Genomic DNA, 24,226 nt, shown 5'->3' on the forward strand with positions numbered 1-24,226 from the left:
ATGCTATTGAGATGAATGTAATCAGACCAAAGCTGTTCTGCTTGAATGAGTGGAGGATGGGATAAGGAGAGCCTTTGGTCATGTTTACCTCCCACTGTGCACACCCTCAGTCTCATACAAAGGTCCTGCCCCAGATTCGTTTAACATGATCATAGCTCAAGTTGAGTTGAGGTCACACAAAAAGCAAAAACTTCTGTTCAATTCTGTTCAAACACAGTACAACTAATCAGCTTCAAGATTCTTTCGAGAAGAAAAGTAGTCCAGCATCCCTGCAGACATGCTGATATTCTGTTTTCTTATGAACAAACAGTGGGCTTTTGCTCTCCTGAGAAAATCAATGAAGTATGGCCATGTAATGTTGATAGGTTCCTGAGTTTTTAAATACACTAACTGACATAATAATCATAAACACTATTGCACTAAAGCAGCCTTTAGGAAAATATGGTTCTATAGTATGTAACATTAATAGCATTATTTATTTATTTTTTTTCAAAAATTTCTGAGCATGGACAAATGCATAAAACATTATTCTATAAGAAAGAAAAAAAAATTATGTAATGCATAAGTGTTTCTAGCCGAAGGCTAATTTGCAACCCCTGTCCCTGTTTAGGTCTTTACAATTACATTTTTAATAAATGTTTTTAATAAATAGGCTATCCAACCCAAATTTATCCTTGGCCTTTAGAATGTTTTGACTGCATTATAATTTTACTGATCTCATTTGATTTACCTCTTTAATATTTAAAGACAATGATAGCTCGGTATGTCTTCTCACTGAACTGGTCAGAAATTTGCTGCCACTTCCTCCACTGATTGGATAAAGATTTATTAATTTGGTTGCAATTTCCACATTGTCGTTACTAACTATTCCATTTAAATTCAATTCCAAAATTGATTTTTCTGATTAGAAGTTCGAATTGTCAAAATATTTAGATGTTTCCAGAGCGCCGAGCTTTTCGCCTATGAATTGCCAATTAGTTACGTTAAATGCAATTGCAATTCCCCAATTACCTTATTTCTTAACCTTGAAAAATAAGTGTGTCTGTGTGTGTCTTTGTGTTTTTGAGTGTTTGAGTGCGTGATCTCTTTTCTTCATTAGTTGGCAAATACCTTTCTACGTCAGAACTGTGTTTCCAACATTGTGGCACAGCAATAATTTACATTGTGAACTTGTATAACATTTTCCCAGTTAATATTCTGTAATTCATTTTCAAATTGTATAATTTTGTTCTCGGGGATGCCTGCAGGCTCTGGTTTAACGGCGTCATTGGACCAGGATTGTTAAAGTTTTTCGTTATTATGGTCGGACAGGCTTGTAATCAAATTATATATCTTTGTCACTCTTTGAGTTCTGTTCATGAAGATCAGATCAATGAGAGTTTTGCTGACCTTCTGAAGTCTTGTTGGTACTTCGATTATTTGCTGGAAATTGTGTTTCGAATAGATTGTTTTTAGCTTTTTCTTGCTACTTTTGCCCAACCAATTTATATTATAGTCCCATAGAATTATAGTTTAAAAACTACAATTTATTTGTTTCGGTAATTCGTATAAATCCTGGTAAAATGAGGCATTGTGTGATGGAGGATTGTATAAGGTCACAATATTACATTTAATTTTTGTTGATGGCATTAACTGAATGACCACATATTCTATCAGTATCCACAATAATTTCACCACATTTAAAAAAACGTCTCTAATATAAATCAGCACTCCACCCCTCTTTCCCGTCAATCTGTCTTTCCTAAATTAGACATAACCAGGGGCATCAATCATATGTGCTGGGATATTACAATTTAGCTACGATTCAGTTAAACATAAATAATCCAGGTGTTGAATCTGATCTCTTTTGCTATAATGCTTCGGATGTTTAAATGTCCTCCCACTTTTTGGTTTTGTCTTTGTGTCCCATATGACCTTTGCATGATTTACAGTCTGAAAAAATCTAAACTGCCTTTGCTTACCTTCCGCATGTCCTGGAAAGCTTCTGTTACCGTGTGCGGAGGATTTGCTGGTTATCCGTTTCGCTGCATGTTTTCTTGCCATTTTCATGTGTTTTTAAAAAAAAAAATTTTTTAGTTTATTTGACAGGGACAATACTATCAGACATAGTTACAAATCAAAGCTTGTAGCTGATGTGATGCATACAGAGTATAGCAACAAGTGCTAATTTACAACTCCCGTCCCTGGTTAGGCTTTTCTATGCTGACACAAGTCCTAAAATAGACATTCATTTACATTAGAACATTAATCTATAAATACAACAGTGCAGTTCAAATTTTCATCTCATTCATTCACACTCACATTTTTACAAGTGAGTACAGTTTTGGTTTGTTTTAAGCTAAAATTTAAGTTTAAAGGTGAACAATTTAAACTCACTGATGGACTTAATATCTGTGGGCAGTGAGTTCCAGAGTTTACAGCTTTTGTAAGAAAAGACAGACTGTCCAAACGATGTTCTGCACTTAGGGATTGTACAGTTGTGGTTGGAGCTGCCTCTTGTTGTCCTGCTGCTGTTTGGTCTCTTTATAAATTCCCTGAGTGGTTCTGGAGCCAAATTGTGATAGCATTTAAAAAATAATTTGAGAAAACACAAATTGCTAAAACTGTCAAAGCTCAACAAATTATGTTTGTAGAGGATTTGACAATGGTGATAACGGATTGGTTTTCTGTCCATAATTTTCATTGCTTGATTGTAAAGTGAACCAATGCCCTTTGTGGCTGAGGGAGCTGCCTGGGCCCATGCTGTCATGCAGTAGGAGAAATGAGAAAATATCATCCCATGCATGTACAGCAGGGCCGCCTGGTTTGGAATGAAGAGCCAAATAAGTCTAAAGCAATTTATATTTCTTTGAATTGTTTTGGATATTTTCTTTATGTGTGCATCAAATTTTAGTAGTGGGTCAAGATATGAGCGGGATAGTTCTGCATTCATCTGCATGAGGTGTAGAATCACAGGTGAGTTGTTGGAGATCAGGTAGCAATTTCTAATGGAGCATGTCAGTGGCAGATCTAGGATATTTCTGAGTAAAGGGCCATTAAGGGGCCACAGTGTTCATAGAGGGGCCAAGTATTTATCCAACACCCTTGCACACAATTCCCTGTTTTGGTAAGGTACTGTATATACATTTCACCAGTCACACCATGTTCAAACACTTAATTAAACACGTAATTAAAAAAAAAACTCCTAACCAATTTTACATGCATTTTTACTGTACATAGACAAAATGCTCTCAAACACACACAGCATGTGAGAAAATCCAGCATTTTATTTAATTTTTTAAAACCTTTTTACTTTTTGACAAATACTGGCAGTTCAAAACATCTCTCTCACAAACATACACAAAGTCGCATGTGGGTGACTACTGTACATTTCACTCTAAAACAGCATTATTCTTCGGTTTTTGTGACGGGAACTGAACCGGACAAAAGACAGATGAGTTACAGGACAGGGGAACGTCAGGGGGCCAATCAGATTTCAGCTGGGGCCAATGCCCCTAGAACCGCCCCTGAAGCATGTGTGTTGGTTCCCTCCCTCCAGTGGAAACTCGCTGAAATAGCGTTGCAACAGCTGGACCCAGTTGCGCACCCTGATGGAGACAGCCCTTAGACAGTTCACCTCTTTGATCCTGTAGAGCACACTCATCTGGTTGAGATTGGGATTCAATTTGGGTGGAATCCCGAAAGGGTTGTGAAAGCCCAGTAAACAGTGATTCGATTTTGAACATGTCCTTTGGTTCCGTCCCTCCAGTGTAATCATGCCGAACGGTATTGTTTTTGCTGTGTTGAGTTGTGACCGGGGATTGAATTTCTTAATGGACCAGGGTTCGTCTGTATATCCCCCCTTAGTAGCAGCAGAAACAGTGGAGTATTGCAAGCATGCCATTAACTTCTCTTGATGATTTGTTTGCTGTATTTTCTATTGAAATATTATTTTTGCCAGAGAATGGAATAAGTAGCTAGATATCCATGTCCAAAATGATTCAGTCTAGTTGTATTATTAAAGTCAGTAGAAAGTCCAAAAGTAGATGATTAATTACTGGCCAAACAAAGGCGTTGAACAGGTGGAGCAATCAGAAGCCGCAAAGTAACAGTGTTCAAACACATCCATTTTCTCTGTACCTGTTGTTTGAGTCTTGAAATGAAAAACACAGGCTGATACTGACCAGAGATGGAGAGAAATGTTAAGAAAAGAGGAAAAGGTGCTGAGCCTAACAAAATACACCAAACCTCGGTGGCCATCTTGAAACTACTTCCTGTGACCCTTTCCTCCTTCATAATTCTGTTCAAGCGAAGGCAGACATTCCTGTTAACGTGATGAAGGAGACATGCAATGGTGTGCGTGCAATACTTGCAATTTTTTTAAGACAATGTACAATGTATGAAGTGCTGCAAAATATGACTGCATCTCAGGTCTAACAGCATGTCATATTGCTATAACAATTCATAATAGCGTGACGAAAAAAAAAAGAAAAGAGGATGTTTCCTTCACTCCCATTGCTGTTTGTCTGAAGAGAAGCTACACCACACACTAGAAGTCCCTTCAGAGTCCCGTTTTTGTTTTGCCAGAAGAATTCATATCAAGCTTCCAAAAAAAATAAAAACGTTGTCGATGGTAACAGGAAAACATTGATACATATGATCAGACGTAGAGCAGGAACAGCAGCTACACTTCAAACATTTCCCTCTTGTTGATTTGTCTGAGATGCTGATTTAAAAAAAAATTGCTAATTGTAATTGATAAAACCATGGGAGAGGAACATTTGGACAACGCTGTTATTAATTTATTCAGTGTCATGACCCATCAGATTCCTCTGAATAGTTGATCATTTGTTAGACGTCTGTCCGTTAATGTGCCTGTAGCAGTTCACACTTGTCCTGTGTTGAAAGTGATAGTTTATGTTACTCGGTCTAACTTGGTCAGATCGCCACCTGAAAATATCACAGAAAAGCGCCAGGTGGTTATTAATGACCCCAACACACTAACTTTCCATCTGATTAATATGAAGCAGTGCATGTCTGAAAAGGAGCTGCATAGGTTTGTGAATTTAGATTTTTTTTTTTAACCTTTGGGCAGAGCTGGGACAGCCATTTCCCTCTATAGTGTTTTTGTTTGACTGTTTATCATAGTGTTAAGTGTTGAAATTGACTCTATACTAAAGTTTGCAAATACAAGTCAGTACGGACTATTACTGACATAAAACTGAAAAACCTGTTTTAACTGGAGCTACTGTATTCCCCATTTCCCAAATGTTATGAAGTTGATTTTCGATTCTGGGTGACATTTTTTATTTATTTCCTTTTTTTTTTTTTAGTTCCTTTATTAATTTATGTGTTTAATCAATTGGTGGCATTCTGAAGGAATTCTTGCACTCTGCATAGAATCAACAAAGGGGAAAGTAAATTCATATGAACTAGCAATGTTTTAAAAAGGACAGATGAATAAAATCCCCTGTAGTGCAGAGAAACCTTACCTTCAGAAGCAAACTATGCAAAATATGCTTTAAGAATTCCAAGCAGTAAGTACAGATTCTCTGGTTCACATTTTTTTTTTTTAAATATTGTTTTTATTTATTGCTTTTGAAAACTGGAGAGTACTACTGTAGATTAGTCTGTCTCTACAGCTTCCTTGCACGTAAAAATCTTTTATGTACGTCAGATGACCTGTTGAAATCATTGCCGTGCAGTGCGCCTGTTACCACGGCAACACAGGCTTCTCCGTCTCTCTTTATGCCTCTCAGTCTGCGTTCCCTCCACTTTCATTTCCCCACACACACTCACCACAGTGAGGTCATGTGACTAGCTGACGTCAGGCTCGGGAGGCAGGCAGGCAGGCAGAGGAGTGAGTTAGTTTGTGGGCTTTGAATAAACCTTCTGCTCAGACTATAGGAGACTCCGGGAGTCTGTCAGTCAGTGTTAGCTCTGTTTTGGTCACTCTTCTCCTCCCCCTCTCGGGTGCGCTTTCCCCCTTTTTACTGCTCTCATCATTGTATTTTCCGGTGCTGTCTTCTCTTCTCGCCTGTTGCTTCTTCTCCTCCTCCTCTTCCTCTTGCTGCTGCTGTCGCTAACTTAGTCCAGACAGAAAGCGCTGTGTGATGGACTGCTGAACAGCTTGTGCACCGCTATAAAGTGAGGTAAGCTCCCTGGGTTTTCTATTTGTGCGTGTTGTGTGCTTTAACAGACACTAGTTGCCTCCAGAAGCGGGAGTAGCAACTTAAAGCTGGATAAAGGATGTTTTGTGTTATTTTTGAGTCTCTTTATTGTGCTGAAGGGAAGTTGTGAATGCATTTGTGTGTCTTACATCCTTTTTTGTCACCTTATGAATATTTAGTTAAATATTAGAGTAAAAACTACAGCTTGATGTGTGAGGGATTGAAAGACCCCTGATCAGAGGGCTCTCTTGAAGACTTTGCTTTCCTTCACAACAAACACAGCTTCATCTGTTTTCAACCCCCCTACAGGAAGTGAGTGCATGGTAGAAAACAGAAGGAAGGAGAGTGCTAACGTTACTGTATAGAGACTGTTCGGGTGTCGTGATGTGTGGCTCCACATGGCTTTTCCTCCCAAAGCGTTGCTAATGTTAGAGGCAGTAGTGTGGGCTGGAGCTTCTGGCTCTGTCTTCCAGAGACAGAGGCAGGGAGGGGGGGAGAGCAGCTGCCACCTGCCCCCCTCAGAGGGAATGGGAAAGCCTCAGAGGTATGCAAGGCAAAACTGTAACTCTTGCAATCTCAAGATCAGATCAGTTTACTTTTTTCTTTTTTTCTTTTCTAAAAATAAATCCCATTATATAGGGGTGGAATTTAACTTTTTGCTCAAGGAGTTTTATAAGTTTTCTTTTTTAGCAAGACAGTGTCAATCTTGAGCCCCCCCTTCACCAGTGCTTAACCAACCCCCCACCTCCACATCCCTCTAACCTCCCTGCATGCCTCAAACAAAAGCATACTATTTTGAATTTAACCCAAGTAAAGAGGATAGAAAGAGCAATGCTGAAAACAAGTGGCTTGGACCCTTTCTCCACATTACTCACTGCTTCTCTTGAGCACATTTGCTGTGAGACTATATCTCCTTTCTTTTCCCTTCTTCAGCAGCCGTTGCCCCCAACCTAATGATGTGGACACCATCCAAAGGCATGTAACAGCTCTAAAGTATCCTAGCATCAGATATTTACTAAGTACATATAATTAAATGTCCACTGCTGTTCAACAGATTAGGGCACAAATTAGAATTTGTCGATGAGATTTGAGATTTGTGGCTTTTGTTTTTAGATAAATTTATATTGGTCCATTTGAAATCAGTAAATAGCATCGGATTAGATAACAATCAGGTAAATAGCTGAGATAAAGTAACAGTTTCCTCCTGTACTTACATCCTACATGTTCATGTCTCATTAAGATATTGCTCAGAGTGTGCTCAGAAGCAAAATGAAAGTAAGAATTTTAAATGCACTCATTTGCACTATTAGATTACTATTTATTACTATCACTATTTGCATTTTTTCCAGTCGTCAATCAATTTTTGTGACATATTCAAAAGTTATACACGTGTTATTCAAAGTATATGGAAGGCCTTAGTTGCCCAAATGCTGAAAGTAGTGAAGAAACTTCTACACAGAACGCTGTGTTATGTGCGCTCCACTTATCAAAGCATTTCTTTATTCCAAAACTTTGGGTCACACCATAAAAATACTGATTTCCCCAAACAAAGCGACCCGTATAGCACGCGCAGCCACTTGCTCTCCCCACTTTTTATCTATACCAACCCCAATATTGAACAGAAACCACTCGAGATCTGCTGGCGCAGTCAAATTTCTTCGAGCGGCGAACCCCACCCCACAGTTGCATGAAAATTAAAAAATCTGACCCTGTGTCCTACAGTATAAATTTATAGAGTACATCCGACTTTGTTGCGGGAAACTTCCTCGAACACCGGAAGTCTCAATCCCTCGTCCTAACTTTCGTCAGAGGAGAACCCTTCCGTGTCGGAATCCACTAATTTTATTTATCTAGTTGACCCCCCTCAATTTGGGGATTTTATAAACTACTTGGTCACACTTAGCTATTAGTGCACGGAAAAAATTTGAAGACAAGCTCCCCGCATGGGACATTCATTTATAAAATGAATTTATCTTGTCACTTTGTTCGAATTCACTTGTCAGGACACTTATTTACTTTCCCTGCATGTAACTATGTGTAGTTATACTTCACGTGTTACCATTCAATGCAAACATCAGACAGTACATTAACACTTGGATTTACCATGAACAGAGGACAACTTAATTCAGACAACTTCATTTAGGTTATTCACTATGCAGAAATTACACATTTAGTCATTAAGTGGTGTTCTGCTCACCTTTTTCTTGGCGCCTGATTGTCTGAAAAAAGCTGTCTCTCCTATCACCTAGAGGCGTCCTCCCTCGGACGGGGGTCGGTCGCACGGAACGGTGGTCCTTTAGCCTTCAAACCTCGTGTCACGGCACCATTTATTAGATTCGGTTCTTTTAGTAGGAGGCTTAAGAACGGACCGCAGTAATTCAAGTGAAAATGAAGTGTTTATTGTTATGGCAACAAATGCAGTATTTCAGCGCTGGTCTCAGTATGACAAAACTCTCGCAGGAATCCGTCAGACAGAGCCCCTTATTTCCGGTAACAAGTTGCATATATCTCTTCTAGTTTCCCACGGTGGATCCCGTGTTGATCAAATGTGATTGGATATGAATCGTACTAACCCAAATAATGTCTCTGAGTAATCCAAATAATGTATGTGTGTGCCTTTCGCACCTGGATCTCAGGGTTCCCTGTTCTGTCTGTGTCAGTCTCAGTAAAGGTCATGTCTCATGTCCTTTATGGAAAACTACTGGGCTCATGTCTATTAAATAAGCCAATTTTAACAGCACAAACAACAGTTTAAAACACATGCTATTTGTATCATAAAGTATGTATTATCTTCATATTAATCAGACTAGACTTAACCTTTCAGAAGGCAAGATTAAAGAGAAGGGAGCTAAAATGTAGTGTGACAGAAGATACTTCTGCAATGTACAATGTAAGAAAATAATGTGCCTTTTGCATCTCAGGTCTTAAATGTGTTCTAATAGGTCTTTACCCCTAAAAACAACCTCTAAAAGTACCTTCAGTTACAGACATAGACATATAGAAACATTTTTATGAACTGCAAAAAAACAAACAAGCAAATCCAAATATTGCCTTGCTGCAATATCAGGGATTTTAAGCAAATAGAATGTATCTCAACCAACAGTACAGCATTATAGAATGCTGTTCAGAGTCAAAGTTCCAAGGATTCCAAGTTACTAGCATCTTAAATCTGCACGCAGATCATCTGTTCCACCTGTGCACAGCTGTCCATGTATGTTTGCAGATGCGCAACAAACGATTGCGTACAAATATGTTTCTCTTTTTAATGTGTGTGTGTTTACTTACTGCATTGGATCTCAATTAATTTAAGGTAGCTATATCTTGGGAAAGTTGACACCTCTTCATCCGAGTGTTTGTTGAATGAGGGGCACACATGCACAGAGGTATGTGTTTATGCCCACATCCATTTAAAAAAAAAAAAAAAAACCTGTTTGATTCTGCAACACACACACTAAGCTAATACTTTATGAACCAGGCTTCTATAATATCCTGTTTTGAGCTTAAGGGACTCACATGTAACACTAGTGGACACTAACTTCAAGTCAGTTTATGTAACAGATGATTTATGACCAGAGGCAGAGAGAAATAAAAAGGAGTTTAAGTGATAAATATGCTCAGAGATAGGAGATTAGACAGACACCTGGAGAGGCAGTTAGACATTTGTTCCTGTCTTTTATCTTTTATCTCAGGTTACTTATAATGTTATCAGGTGTTAAGTAGCTGATAATGAACGTGATGGAACATTTTCAAAGTTGTTCAAGTTTTCTTTCTGATGTGTATAATTGTTGTGTGAAAGAGTAAAATTATAGTTGGAACAAATTATTCTAGAGATTATAGCTATTTTTCCTTGTGTAGGTATTAAATGTCATTTTTTTGTGATATATAAGTTTAATAGTACTTGATTTGAAGAACCATGCAGAACCCGGAAAACACCTGTGCATGCTAGATGACTGCAGCCACTGGCAGTCCTGTACCTAAATGTTCCCTGTTAAAGCTCCGTTGTAATCTGAAGCATTTTCATTCACTTTGCTGTCAGTAGAAATGTGTATGATGCATGTGCTTTCTCATGTACGGACACAGAACACAGCATAGAAGCCAGAGATGCAGCTGCACATGAAAACATGCTTCTACAGCTTTATTAATAGTCAAAAGATTCATTCAGAGTTTGATTAATGAAGTGAAAATAAAATCTATGGTAAAATGTATTTAAATTTATAGATGTTTGTAGCATTTCATTTAATTCGAAATGGAGACAATGTGGACCCACTCACATAAACACCTGTCAGTGAGCGTGTCTTTCACCTTACCCCTCCTTCTGTGTATTAACTGAGTGATAGTATTGAATTAGACCGTGTAACACTCAAAACACACCTAATGTATGTAAATTCCTAAGTTTTCTGTTTGGAAAACCACACACGACTAAAGAGTAAAAAGTCACTAACTTCGATTGGTGTTCTTCGGCAGTTGTGATATTTTTTATTTAGGGCTGGGAAAATTAACTCGTTATTATCGCGTTAATTATTTTATCGCGCATTAACGCAGTTTTTAAAAAAAAATGTATTACTTTTTGGGGCTTTTGTGCCTTTAGTGGATAGGAGAGTTCAGAGAGACAGGAAGCAGGGGGCAGAGAGAGGGGGAGCGACATGCAACACAGGGCCGTCCAATGCGGGACTCAAACCGGGGCCAGCTGCAGCGAGGAAGAAAAAGGATCGTGACACTTGAGAGACGATTATACTTCTATGCTGGGATGTTGGGATGTCAGTTTGTGGTTCACCAAGGTGAAGCGTGCTTACTCATTGACTGTCATAGCGCCGCCTCAGTAAATAGATGTGTCAGACATTCATTATACATTCATTATTTTCATGACGTACCGAGAAAGAAAAAAGACAAAGTCACCCTCTCTGTTAAAACCATTTTCAAAAAGGATGGGACGCTTGGGGAAATGTAAATTAAAAGACTGATTTGCAAATCACATAAATCAATATTTTATTCACAATAGAACATAGACACATATTAGATGTTGAAATTAAAACATTTTATTATTATCATAAAAAGATATTAGCTCATTTTGAATTTGATGGCAGCAACACATCGTTAAAAAAGTTGGGACAGGGTCATTTTTACCTTTATGTATCATCCTGTCTGCTTTTAACAACAATCCATAATTGATTAAGAACTGAAGAGACCAGTTGCTGGACCTTTGGGAGATGAATGTTGTCCCATTTCTGTCTAATGAAGGATTATAGATGCTTAACAGCCCTGGGTGTTTTGTCATATTTTACGTTTCATGATGCACCAAATATTTTCAATTGGTGAAAGGTCAGGACTGTTGGCAGGCCAGTCCAACAACCAGACTCTTCTACTACGAAGCCGTGCTGTAGTAATAAATGCAGTATGCGGTTTGGCGTTGTCTTACTCAATTATGCAAGGCCTTTTCCAGAAAAATATGTTTGGATGGGATTATATGATGTTCTAAAACCTGTATATATATATTGATGTTGGTTTTCTAGATCTGCAAGTTTTCATTTCAATAGGCTCTAAAGCACCTCAATAACATCACAGATGGAAGCTGAGGGCTGGCAAAAACCGCATGGTCTTTCTCCTCTTTTGTCTGGTGGATTTGACCTCCATGATTTCCAAAAAGAATTTCAAAATTCGATTTGTCTTACCACAGAACAGTTTTCCACTTTGTCCCTCAATCCAGTTAACTGTGCCCCAGTTCCCAGCTTCATTTCTGACTCATGTTCACACATGGCTTCTTCTTTGCATGATAGAGCTTTAACCTGCATTTTTTTGGATGGCACTGCGAAGTGTTCCTGAGCCTATGCAGTGATTTCCGTGACAGAATCCCGTCTGCTTTGAATGCACTAGTACCTGAGGGCCAAAAGATCATGGGAATGCAATATGGATTTTCAATTATGTCCGATGCACACAGAGAGCCTCCTGATGTTCAGAATCTTTTGATTGATATCATGTACTGTAGATGAGGGAATATTCAAAATCTTTGCAAATTTACACTGAGAATCAGTAATCAGTCATTTCTAGATTCAGGTTTTGTTACAAATTGATGAATCTCTGCCCATCTTTTTTTCTGTGAGGCTCTGCCTCTTTAAAGGTTTTATACCCAACCGTGCCAACTTCTGTGTCCTCACTGGTCTTGGAAAGGCAGTGGAAGAATACTTGGGTGGTGCATGGGCTTAATTGTTCAAAGTGTCTTCATTGGCTTAACCTATGAAGGATGTGCATAAAGCATGGCTGATGTGGTTTGCAGAGAGGTTGCTGCTTCTGCTGCTTGTGGTATGTTGCTGCAGAGTTAGAGCTGGCTGGCTTTTATTCATAAGCAAAGTACTTCCTTTAACCCTTTGCGTTAAGTCTATATTTTATGTTGTGGCCCAACATGCCAGGTCACAACATAAATTGGGTGCTCGTCCGGGATCCTTTGTCTTAAAGAGACTCAATTTTATTTGTGTGATTGTTTTTTATTATTTGTGGATGGATTAATTGGTGCAATGTCTGCCTCTCGCTCTCGGAATTACTAACTGTGGGATGGCATTCCCACAGTTGTAAAAAATTAATAAAAATAAAGGAGGGTAACAATAATCATACTTGGGGAAATGTCATTTACCAAACTGCAGTGTTTGTATTTGAGTGTTGTATCTTGGCAGGGGACTTATAAATCATTAGGTTTATGAGGTCAGTATATAAAAAAAATGGTTTAGGAAACAATGGGTAAACTATTTGTTTCAGGTATTTTGTATATACATTTTTTTTATGGGGTTCACTGAAAGAACAGCAAAGAGCAGCAAATAAAAGTATTTCCATGCCATGATCTGTAGCATTATTCTATTTTTATATTATTTAGATATCTTTATACTGTGTGCCTTGTGTCGTTTTGTGTATTCTAAGCGAGAGCTTCGAAACAAAATTTCATTATGCCTGCATAGTGACAATAAAGATTCTTGATTCTTGATTGATACAAAATGAGTGAGTGCCTTGAAACAGCCAAATGCTAATGGCGGTTTTTAAGGGACAGCTGGTCACCCATTCTCTTTGTCGTTCTCCAATGGGCTTCTTTATGTTGAGGTTGTTAGTCTTTCAGCTGAATTCCACCCCCGATGAGGTACACTGAAGGATTTCCTGCATTATTAAGGTCTCACATAAGGTGACAGCCACTGACATAGATCTTTTTCAAGGGATCAACTTGCCTTGAGGCTCCCATGCATTGGTTTAGAGGAGCTATGGGAAACAGATGTTCTATTTTTAGTCGCAGTGTGGAATTTGCACACACTGTTATGTTATGCTGGACACTGGAGGAAAAAAAAGAGTTTCTTTTCTGTGAACTTTCGTTTTCTACTAAATTAAGTTTGGTTTTCTGACTTTGTATGACCACGTTTATTTGTCACATTCAATAGTTGACACTTTACCACCTCTGTGAATCAAAAGCTGAAAATATTATCATCAGGGTGTTTAATCAAAGGGGAGAGAAAAGGTTTATTTCTCTTTGTATTTAACTATTTAACAGTTATTATCACCGCATTTTTCATACAGTGAAAAAAATGGTATGTTAACTTTGCACCGCAGATTATTTGAATAATTTAAAAAAATTTAAATTTAGATTCTTTTCATGGGCATGTTTTTGCAAACCTATTTATTTACCTAGACTAAATGCATATTTGCCATAAAATCGCTAGTTTGTTTTTCCTACTTGAGATTTATTTCTCACATGGTGAATCATGGAAACAGGAAATTAGATTCTTTGCTATCAGATCCTACATACTTGATAACTGCACACATGCTTTTTTATAATGATGATGTCAATTCAAGATTCAATACTACTGTTGCAAGTTCTTATACATTTATTTGTTTATATTCCGGTTTGCATTGTTACACAGACAGAAGAAGCTGGTTGTTCGTGCCTTCAAACGTTGTAAAAAAATCATCCAGAATTATTATTCCGATAACAAAAACCTTTCATTTAATTTTCACCAAGGCTCAAACAAGTATATATTGACAGTGAATACCCAAATTCCCCAAAAGGTTCGGATGCTGAGTAAAATGCGAATAAACAATATGCAATGATTTGGAAAATCTCATATACTGATACTTTTTTTTCGGTAAAACATATAAAACTTTTCAAATGCTGTAAGTAAGACATTATACTATTTCATGAGAAATGTTAGCTGATGGCAGCAGTTGGGACAGGGCCATGTTTAACACAGTGCAGCACCCGTCTTCTTTTAAGGAGCCATGGCATGAAATTTTCACTTTTTAAGGTTGTTTAACCTTGTTTAGCATACCTGCGGTCCCCCAGTGGCTAAAAATGACGATAGACCTAAACCATGCACTGGAAATTATTCTCTGCCTTTGGTAATGTGACCATGCAGATGGCCTGATCGGGAAAGCTGCCTCTTATGACGTGGCACCTCTTATGACGTCGAGGTTGTTTCCCCCAGAGCCCATATATGGCTATGCCAAAACTACCTTTCCCTGCCCACAGCTCTTTGGCCAGCTCATTGCTCTGTACATGGATGTAAAAAATCTGTTTAGAGCTCCTGCATCAGCACCTCTAAAGAGCCAGTGGACAGATTTAGTTTTTTCTGGGAAAGTGACGACAGAACCGAAGAGATTTGTGTATGTGTGCGCCAAACATTTCACTAACGAATGTTTCCAGAACTTGGGCCAATACAGAGCCCAATAAGGGAGAGCCCAGACACCCTGCGGAGGAAACTCATTTCAGCCGCATGTATTCGCGATCTCATTCTCTCGGTCACTACCCACAGCTCGTGACCATAGGTGAGGGTAGGAACATAGATTGACCGGTAAATCGAGAGCTTCGCCTTCTGGCTCAGCTCCTTTTTCACCACGACGGGCCGGTGCAGAGCCGAGCCCGCATCACTGCAGACACAGCACCGATCCGCCTGTCAATCTCCTGCTCCATTCGTCCCTCACTTGGGGAAGGATCTCATTCCCGAGAGTAAGTAATTTAACGCTCTATAATTGTGTTGCTTTCCTGTTTGTACAGTATAGTTACATAGCTTGTTACCACAAGAAAGGGTTTGTATCGTTAGCTATGCAGCTAATAGCATCTGCAAGCACTTATCTCTGCCAACAAGGCTGTTGGAGGTGTTTGCATGCCCATGAGATGGTTAGCTCGCTCATTTTAGACCAAAACCCCCTACTTCAAGCTTCCTGAAGAAGAATTAATCCGCAAATTCAGTGCAAATTCATCAGGATAATGATTCATTCATGGTTCCAGCGCTAGCGCTACGTGCATCTTTGCAAACCAGAGCAATCAGATGAGAAAGTCAAAATCCTCACTCCTGCTTTCCCCTTCACGCACGCCTTTTTTGTCGTCTTGCTGTGTCTTGTGTAGCACTTGCTTGATGTTTGACTGTGTTAGGAAAGTTGTTCACTAACTAGTTCGTCATATTGTCAAACTAAGCTCATTTCAACAGGTTTCGCTAGTTTTACAGCATAGGGCTGCCGTGCCATCTACGTGCCATAGCGATTCACAAAACATTTGCGCATGGTACCACGGGTGTAAGTAAGGCCACACCCCCACCCTCCGCTTTGCCCCGCCTTTCTCCTCCTGATTTGCATTTAAAGCTGCAGACCCTGAACAGCTCATTCTGAGGATCATAAGGAAAGCTCATTTTTGGGACTGGCTGTAATTCTGCACCAAGGCAGAATTTTGGGGAAAGAAACTCAGATACAGTACAAGGGGACCACTAAAGCCTATAAAAAATATATAAAAGCCTCCATTTATTTTCATGCCATGGCACCTTTAAACAACAGTCAAATAAATGCCGCAAACAATGATTTCTGGACGTGTTCCTGAACCCATGCAATTTCTGTGACAGAATCACAGCCAATCAATGGAGAGCCACCTGATGGCCCGAAGATCAAGGGCCAATATTGACGTAAAATGCTTGTTGTTGTTTTTTTCTTTTCATATAGCGGAACCCCTGCCTGTCTTTCCTTCTGAGACACTTCAGTATACTCTTTTTATGCCCAACCATTGTTCCTAATATGTTGCCACTGTTAGGCTAATTGGTGCACTAGCTGTTTATATTTTGGTAACACTTACTTTTCCATCCTTATGTTGTCCCTGCTCACTTTTTTGAGATGTGTCACTGCCATCAAATTTAAGATGAGGTCATTTTTATGCGAAATAATTAAATTTCACTTCATTCATTTGATGTGTTTTCTATGTCCTACTGTGAATTAAAGTCAGCTTATGAGATTTTCAAATCATTACATATTTGTTGAGGTCCAGCATATAGCGCAATTGGGAGCAACCTGCGATACAACCGAAAGTTAATAGTGTGTCAAAAATAGTGTGCATACATATTTAATGATATGGATATGTTTAACCTGCTTCTCAGAATAGGCTCGAGTTCTGGGGACAGATGTAGACATAAACTGTGCTATGGAGCTGAGAGTCGGATGAAGAAGAAATAATTGCTCTCTCGATGTCGGTTCTCTTGGTTTATAAGCCTTGCTCTCGGATTTGTAAGCCATGTATTCCGTATTTTCAATCCACAACCACACATTTGTAAACCGTGCTCTTGGATTTGCAAATAGCGTCTGTCTTTGCAGAAGAAGAAATGAGACTGTTATGTAAAGATGGTCAGTGCTGCTGAGGAAATGTGGTTGGTAAGCCTACACACGTCAGTTTTCTCTGACCAGCCACTTGTCTGCTTTGTACACACACCGTCTTTTCGTATGACCGCCACTTGCTTAAACATGTTGGCACTTATGAGGTAACAGATGATATTAACAATGGAAAAAAAAAAATAAGCTGATTGAGTTCAACAATAAATTCTGAGCAGTGGAAAACAGGCCATACACACGTCATCTGATTTGTTGTTTATATTAAGATTTTTTAATATAACTTTTTAATACAACTTTAAACTAGCAAATTTTCAGTTTTGTGCCCCCCCCCCCCCCCCCTCCCCCGACGACATATCTGTCTCCAAGCTGACTCTCAATCATTGCCACATATGTTGTATGACCACAGCTCTGGTAATGATTGAAGATGCTGTGAGAGACTGACCTCCTCCAGTTCACAGGGGTTGTTACCACTCGTAATGTTGACTGAGTGTGTAATTTGATCTGGATTACTTGACTTTTAGTGATGGACAAGGATATGTTTTTGTGTGTTTGTCTGTGTGTGTGTGTGTGTGTGTATGCTTTTGTTTAAGATACAATATATTTTTACGGATTGAAACTTTATTACATTTTTTAATCAGTATTTCATGAGAATGAAAATTTCTGCTGAAGGCTGATGGCAAAATGCACGATTTTATCAGTAGAAAGTTTCCATTAGTATTTCACTTTGTGAATCCAAATCTGAAGTTTGAGTTTCAAAACTTAATCATATTTCAACTACCGATTTTATCTATTGTTCTTATTTCTTTCTTTTTTGTTTAAAATTTAAATCATACTTTTTATTTCTACTGTTTTAATGTATCTGTAAAGCACTTTGAATCGCCCTGTAGTTTAATTGTGCTATACAAATAAACTTGCCTTGCCTTGAATTTTTTACATTGCCATATACTATTGGCAGCTGGAAAAATTGTAGAAGCCAAAAATGGAAATAATAGATCATATGGTCAACTTACGATAGAAAGCTGTACCAAAAAGCTACATATTTTTAAAAAGAAATATCCATTATTTCATAGTTTACATTTTTGTCAGCACAATTGTGATAAATGATCTTTGCTTTTTTGCTTCGCTAACACTATCATTACTTTTACGTCTAAATCCAGTTTTATCTGCACCAGCTTACTATTATAAGACAGCCTTTGATAAAATATCTCCCATCCATTTGTCTCTAAAGTTCTTGTCGCTGTGTATTCTTATTTTAAAGAGCCATTATCGTTGCTTTACTTTGCATCATTTTTTTGGGTTGGATTCTTGTCTGCTTAACTATATCACATGCTCCTGTTTCTCTTCTGTTAAACAAATAGCATCTGACTCCTGCTCCAAGGAAACATAGAACATTACTGTGTGCTGAGGATTTTCTCTGGAGAGAAACATACACTTAAAACTGTATAGTGCATGACTGTATAAAGCCTTTTTCAGACACAATATGGGTAACATCAATGGTTTCATCACCATTGAAGTGACAGCATTTTGTCTTCTAAATGTTGATCACGCATAAGTTAATGTGCCACCCACAGCTTGATTCTAATGTACCCAAGACAGTGACCGAGACGCTCAGTATGCAGACATATTTGTTATATTAATTCTTGATGACATTAGTTTTCTGACAACAAATTGTCAGATTCAATTCATACTAGAAAAGCATATGATTTTATGTACATGTACTATTAAATAAATGCTCAGAAACAATAGTGTTCATCTCAGACAACAGACATCTATAAGCAAAGCTCGCTTCATGGACCTTTGATAGATCATGCTGACAATCCCCTCTGCTGGGACTGTTATCAGTAGTGCATGGTGGAAGTGAAAGGCTGTTGGCCTCCTGGCTCAAGCTGCTCACCCTCAGTCACTTTGCCCAGGGCTTCACTGCTGGCTGTCCCTCTCAACATGGGCTTGTCATTGTTTTCCCAGTCCACCACAGCAGGGATCCAGTCCATCAATGTGATCAAACCATCCTCTGAGACCTATTTATCCACTGGACAATCGCACACCTGGTAGCATGCTTCTAGGGCTCAACAGACTTAACGTTGGGGTGTGTGTATGTCTGGTCCATGACTCATTTGTCCCAGGATCAGGCCAAGCACAGGGGGTTCAAAATCGGTTGCCTTGCTCTATTTAAAGTCGTTATAAGGATTATCCTCAAATCTAACAAGAAAAGTCGCGTTGGAGTAACATACAAGCATAGGAATCATGAAAACAGCAGTGAATGGGATGAGTTCAAAACCTCTATCAAAGCTTCTTGAACAGCTGGTGTGATTATTAGGGTTGTCCAAAAATAAATACTCAGATCCTAATCGATACTACTAAATATACTAAACTGAATATCAAATTAGATACTCATTTTCACCAGTACCGATGCATATTCCTCAGTACACCCAACACAGCCCAGCTGTGGACAGATGGGCTAACGGCCCCTCTCCTCACAAGCTGCTGAACACTTTTGAGTTCACACATGTTGTGTTATCTCTTCTGAGCTGCTAAATAGTTCAGTGTGCAACTTTTCTGACAAGACCAACAGGTGTGTGTAGTAGGAATGGGCATTTTAAGGGATTTGTGAGGTTGACTTCAAAAGTCGATTAGTCGTGACATCATCATTAAATATCTATGGCATGAAAATAAATGGAGGCTTTTATGTATTTTTATAGGCTTTAGTGGTCCCTTAATACTGTATCTGAGTTTTTTTCCCCAAAATTCTGCCTTGGTGCAGAATTACAGCCAGTCCCAAAAATGAGCTTTCCTTAGGATCCCCAGAACGAGCTGTTTAGTGGGGGTGTGGCCTTACTCACGCCCGTGGTACCTTGCGCAAATGTTTTGTGAATTGCTATGGCACGTAGATGGCACGGCAGCCCCAGCGCCGGCGCCACGGGGGGCACTCGCGGGCATTGCCCCCCCCCCATCCACGCCGGTGTGCCCCCCCTGGGTTCACTTTGACGTTTGACGGAGATTGCCTCAAACACTGCAGTGCATGAGGGGACACGATCTAAAAGTCTTAAATAAAAAAATACGTTTTTTAAGGTCTTAAAATGTCTTAAATTTCTCTGATTTTTGAAGAGTGGCATTAAATTTCATCTGGGCGGAATGAAAGAAAGATATGTCTGGAGAGAGCTTTTTGTGTGTGCGCCAGTACTTCCGGTGAAAACTTCCGGTGATTTGACAGCTAGGGCGTCAGGTTAGGGCCAGTGGCCATAAACAAAGGTTATAGCCGAGAAGAAAGATGATAATATAATGTAACTAAAAAGACTAGCTTTCTTCAGTAGCCTAATGCTTACCGATTTAGCATGCCTAGCAGCCTCGTTGCTAATGCTAGCCGCCGTAACGTTACCAACCATACCCGACGTCAAGGAGTTGGCTGAACAGGGGCAACAGTATGGGGCTGGCAGAGTTAACATCATAATGGGTGAGTGCAGGTTTCATTCACTTGTTTTCATTCTTTCACAGGATTGAATCACTTCATTGGTTTATCCGATTGCTGGCTGCCGAGCCATTATGTGTCTGGGTTTGTGTAGGTTACTGATCATGGTTGTTAGCAGCCGATAGTCAGGTTGTGTGTTGTGTGTGTATTTTTTCTATGTGTACATGCCATTGACTGAGCGGTCTGTGCTCGTTTTTTATTTTTATTTAATTAGATTGGAGATACTAATTAATACTGAGGGGGGGGGGGCTGGTCCCGGGGGAAATTGCCAGGGCCGATTTTTTTTTTCCCAGTCCGACCCTGAACTACATGTTCAAATGCGTTCTGATGTCGGCTCAACGCCAGTCTAAATTCACTGTGGCCGTGCGTGGGCGTTGCTGTTGTTGTTGCGCTCCTGTTTGCTCGTTGTGTGTATTAGTATTAATGGCGACTAGAAAGGGGCAAACGTGATCTGGGCTTTGTGTTCAATTTATGCACCGATGATTATACAGAGTGGATTAAACTGTGCAGGCTATTCGAGATGTCTCCGAATGCCTACTTTAAAGGAAGCGTGATGTGTTTGCCAGGGCTGCCTAAATGAGTTGCCGACCGTCCCTTGAAATAATGGAATCGTCACGTATTTAGTAACAAAAGGACAGTTCCTTATTGGGCTGAAACAGGGCCCACAATTCGGTTAAAATGCAGAAAATTGCATCTAAGAAATACCAAATTTTCTGGGGGAGGACCCCCAGACCCCCCGCTAGGGGGCCCCCCCTACTCATTTAAATGCCCGTCCAATACCTTGTCTCTGCCGCCGGGTCTAGGCAGCCCTATGCCGTAAAACTAGCGAAACCTGTTGATATGAGCTTACTTTGACAATATGACGAACTAGTTAGTGAACAACTCTCCTAACACAGTCAAACATCAAGCAAGTGCTACACAAGACACAGCAAAAAAGGCGTGCGTGCAGGGGAAAGCAGGAGTGACGATTTTGACATTGGATTGGATTTTTCAGCTGATTGCTCTGGTTTGCAAAGATGCACGTAGCGCGAGTCATTTCAATCAGGGGAAAGGCAGATATCGTGCGCGCCATAACACCAAAAGCAGGACGGCTATCAAAACAACAAATAAGTTCACAACACTCGCGTTACAGTAAATGAGGTGTCCACTTGCATACCTCATGCTATTTACTGTTACATTAGCAACAGTGACCGAGCTATTAGCTGCAGAGCTGACGACACAGACAGACTGACCGTTTTGACTCTGGAACCATGAATGGATCATTATCCTGATGAAATGCACTGAATTTGCGGATTAATTCTTCTTCAGGAAGCTTGAAGTAGGGGGTTTTGGTCTAAAATGAGCGAGCTAACCATCTCATGGGCATGCAAACACCTCCAACAGCCCAGTTGGCAGAGATAAGAGCTTGCAGATGCCATTAGCTGCATAGCTAACCGTTAGCTAACGTTAGCTGCTAACGATACAAACCCTTTCCTGTGGTAACAAGCTATGTAACTATACTGTACATACAGGAAAGCAACACAATAATAGAGCGTTAAAGTACTTACTCGGGAATGAGATCCTTCCCCAAGTAAGGGGGCGAATGGAGCAGGAGATTGACAGGTGGATCGGTGCTGTGTCTGCAGTGATGCGGGCTCGGCTCTGCACCGGCCCGTCGTGGTGAAGAAGGAGCTGAGCCAGAAGGCGAAGCCCTCGATTTACCGGTCAATCTATGTTCCTACCCTCACCTATGGTCACGAGCTGTGGGTAGTGACCGAGAGAATGAGATCGCGAATACATGCGGCTGAAATGAGTTTCCTCCGCAGGGTGTCTGGGCTCTCCCTTGGGCTCGGTATTAGCCCAAGTTCTGGAAACATTCGTCTGTGAAATATTTGGCACACATACACAAATCTCTTCGGTTCTGTCGTCACTTTCCCATAAAAAACTAAATCTGTCCACTGGCTCTTTAGAGGTTCTGATGCAGGAGCTCTAAACAGATTTTTTACATGATATACAGCGCAATGAGCTGGCCAAAGAGCTGTGGGCGGGGAAAGGCAGTTTATTGGCTCTGGGTGGAAACAACCTCCACGTCATAAGAGGCGCCACGTCATAACAGGCGGCTTTCCCGATCAGGCCATCTGCATGGTCACATTTCCAGTGCATGGTTTAGATCTATCGTCATTTTTAGCCACTGGGGGACCGCAGGCAGGCTGGAGGAACTCGCATTAATGTTAAACAACCTTAAAAAGTGAAAATTTCATGCCATGGGACCTTTAAACTAACATTAATCCCCAACGCGGTTATTTGTTCCTGTCGTTTGCTCTAACACAAGTGTTCAGCTACAACAAACCAGTCATTTTTTTTTTGGTTGTCTTTCCATTTTGTGATGGTTTAGTAAGTGAGTCCTCATCATGCTGCAGGAACCATGGTAAGCTAGCTCCATACTTCATAATTTGCATTCAACTTTGTTGTCAAGTTGAGGGAAATACTGCCATGTGGCGCTTCGTTTTGTTGCCTTTGTTCCTTTATAGGCGCTAACTCTGGCAGAAACAGTCCCACATCTCTGGTGAAACATAAGTTTCCTCCTGCCCAAAAAAAAATTTGTGGACTCTTAAAAAAAAAAGTTGTCAACTTTGCCGTTCCAATCAATTGATTAGTCGTGCACATTCCTAGTGTGTAGGCAAAGCTGCTCACTACAATCACTTTATTCTCATCATCGTTTGGACAATAGGAGGCCCGAGTATAGTCTAAAACCCAGGGAGGATAGCAACTGGTTTATTGTTTGATTATGTAGCTGTGAACTCTGTGTTCTTTCATAGTCAGAACGTAACTGCACATTTGTGTGCAAACATTTAAAGAGTACTATTAACAAGGTTACCAGACTTCTCCCGTAGCCATGTCAACAAAGGGGAATCTGGAGTATATTCTGACATTTTTCCAGCCCATTCATAAATGTTACATTTGGAGTCAGTGAAAATCTTTTTAAAATTTAAATAAAATATTCTTTTTTTAGATTCGGTTTCAGTGCCTACATTCGTACATACAGGGCATTCGTGAGATTGCTGTCAGAGCTTTTCTTGCTAAATCAAAAGAATGTTGGATGACACGTTCTCTGCCAGACTGATAGAAAGCAGTGCATGTCTGAAAGGGGCTTAACTTTTCCTTATGGATTGAATTACTGTTATGTGTAGAACTCCAATGACAACAGCCTAAACGAATGCTATTCTAATTCTAAAGATATTTTTATTTATGTCAGAAAATAGCAGAATATTATTTGATTACTTGAAATTCTTATTAAAACTGTTTACCAGTGTCCGCATTTAGAGATATCTTAACCTTTTTCAAAACCTTCTGCTTTTTAGCACATCCCAGTTCACTGGGTTCCTCCTACCTAACCCCTGACCTCAACTGTGACGTAACTTACCTTCCATTGGTTATTTTCCATGATGCGATATCCTGTTTCCATATTTTTCTCTGACCACAGGAAGCGGCGCGAGCTTGTTGCTAATCCCAAGAGCATTCATCAATCAGAAATATCTTCAAGCTGTGCACTGCCTGACTCTCATTTTCTCTTTTCATTTGTCCTTCTCTCTATCCGCTTTGTCTCCATTTATACATACACCTCACCCTCATCCCTTTTACTAACATACATTCTCCAGCTGCTTTAACAGTCGCTCTTCAAACAACTTTTATCAGTTACAGTTTAGTTTAGACAGATTCTACAGCCACCCTGCCTAATTCTGTCAGTGGAAATTTTCACTCAGTAGGTGTAACTGAGTGGGAAGCGGATCTTTTTATCATCAGTTCTTTGGAAAAGGCGGTTAGATTGAAAAGAGCAACAGAAACAAGCAATTGACACATCATGATTTAAGATTAAGTAAAACGTTTTGCTGCTTCGTCAATTTTCTGTATTGTGCTAGGAGTGTGAGATTTGAAAATTTGACTAAAATGTGTTCCATAAACCAAGAAGAGTATAAGAGGGAAAGTTTTTGACCATTTCATGAATGAAATTTAGCTT

At 39.7% G+C, this 24,226-nt stretch overlaps 1 protein-coding gene across 2 annotated transcripts in view; it reads left to right on the forward strand.

Annotated features, from left to right (window-relative positions):
• The window catches only part of ncalda (neurocalcin delta a), an 89,633-nt gene that overhangs the window by 33,744 nt on the left and 31,663 nt on the right, over nucleotides 1-24,226 (forward strand). Inside the window, exon 1 of one of the 2 annotated variants that reach the window (XM_075464701.1) lies at nucleotides 5,805-6,131. The exons of the other annotated variant lie outside the window; for it this stretch is intronic. The gene's annotated coding sequence lies outside the window, so the exon portion shown is untranslated. Of the gene's footprint in view, nucleotides 1-5,804; nucleotides 6,132-24,226 lie in introns of those variants that run through there. 2 annotated transcript variants of the gene reach the window in all.

This window comes from Odontesthes bonariensis, chromosome 5, assembly GCF_027942865.1.
Source record: "Odontesthes bonariensis isolate fOdoBon6 chromosome 5, fOdoBon6.hap1, whole genome shotgun sequence".
Lineage (NCBI taxonomy): Eukaryota > Metazoa > Chordata > Actinopteri > Atheriniformes > Atherinopsidae > Odontesthes > Odontesthes bonariensis.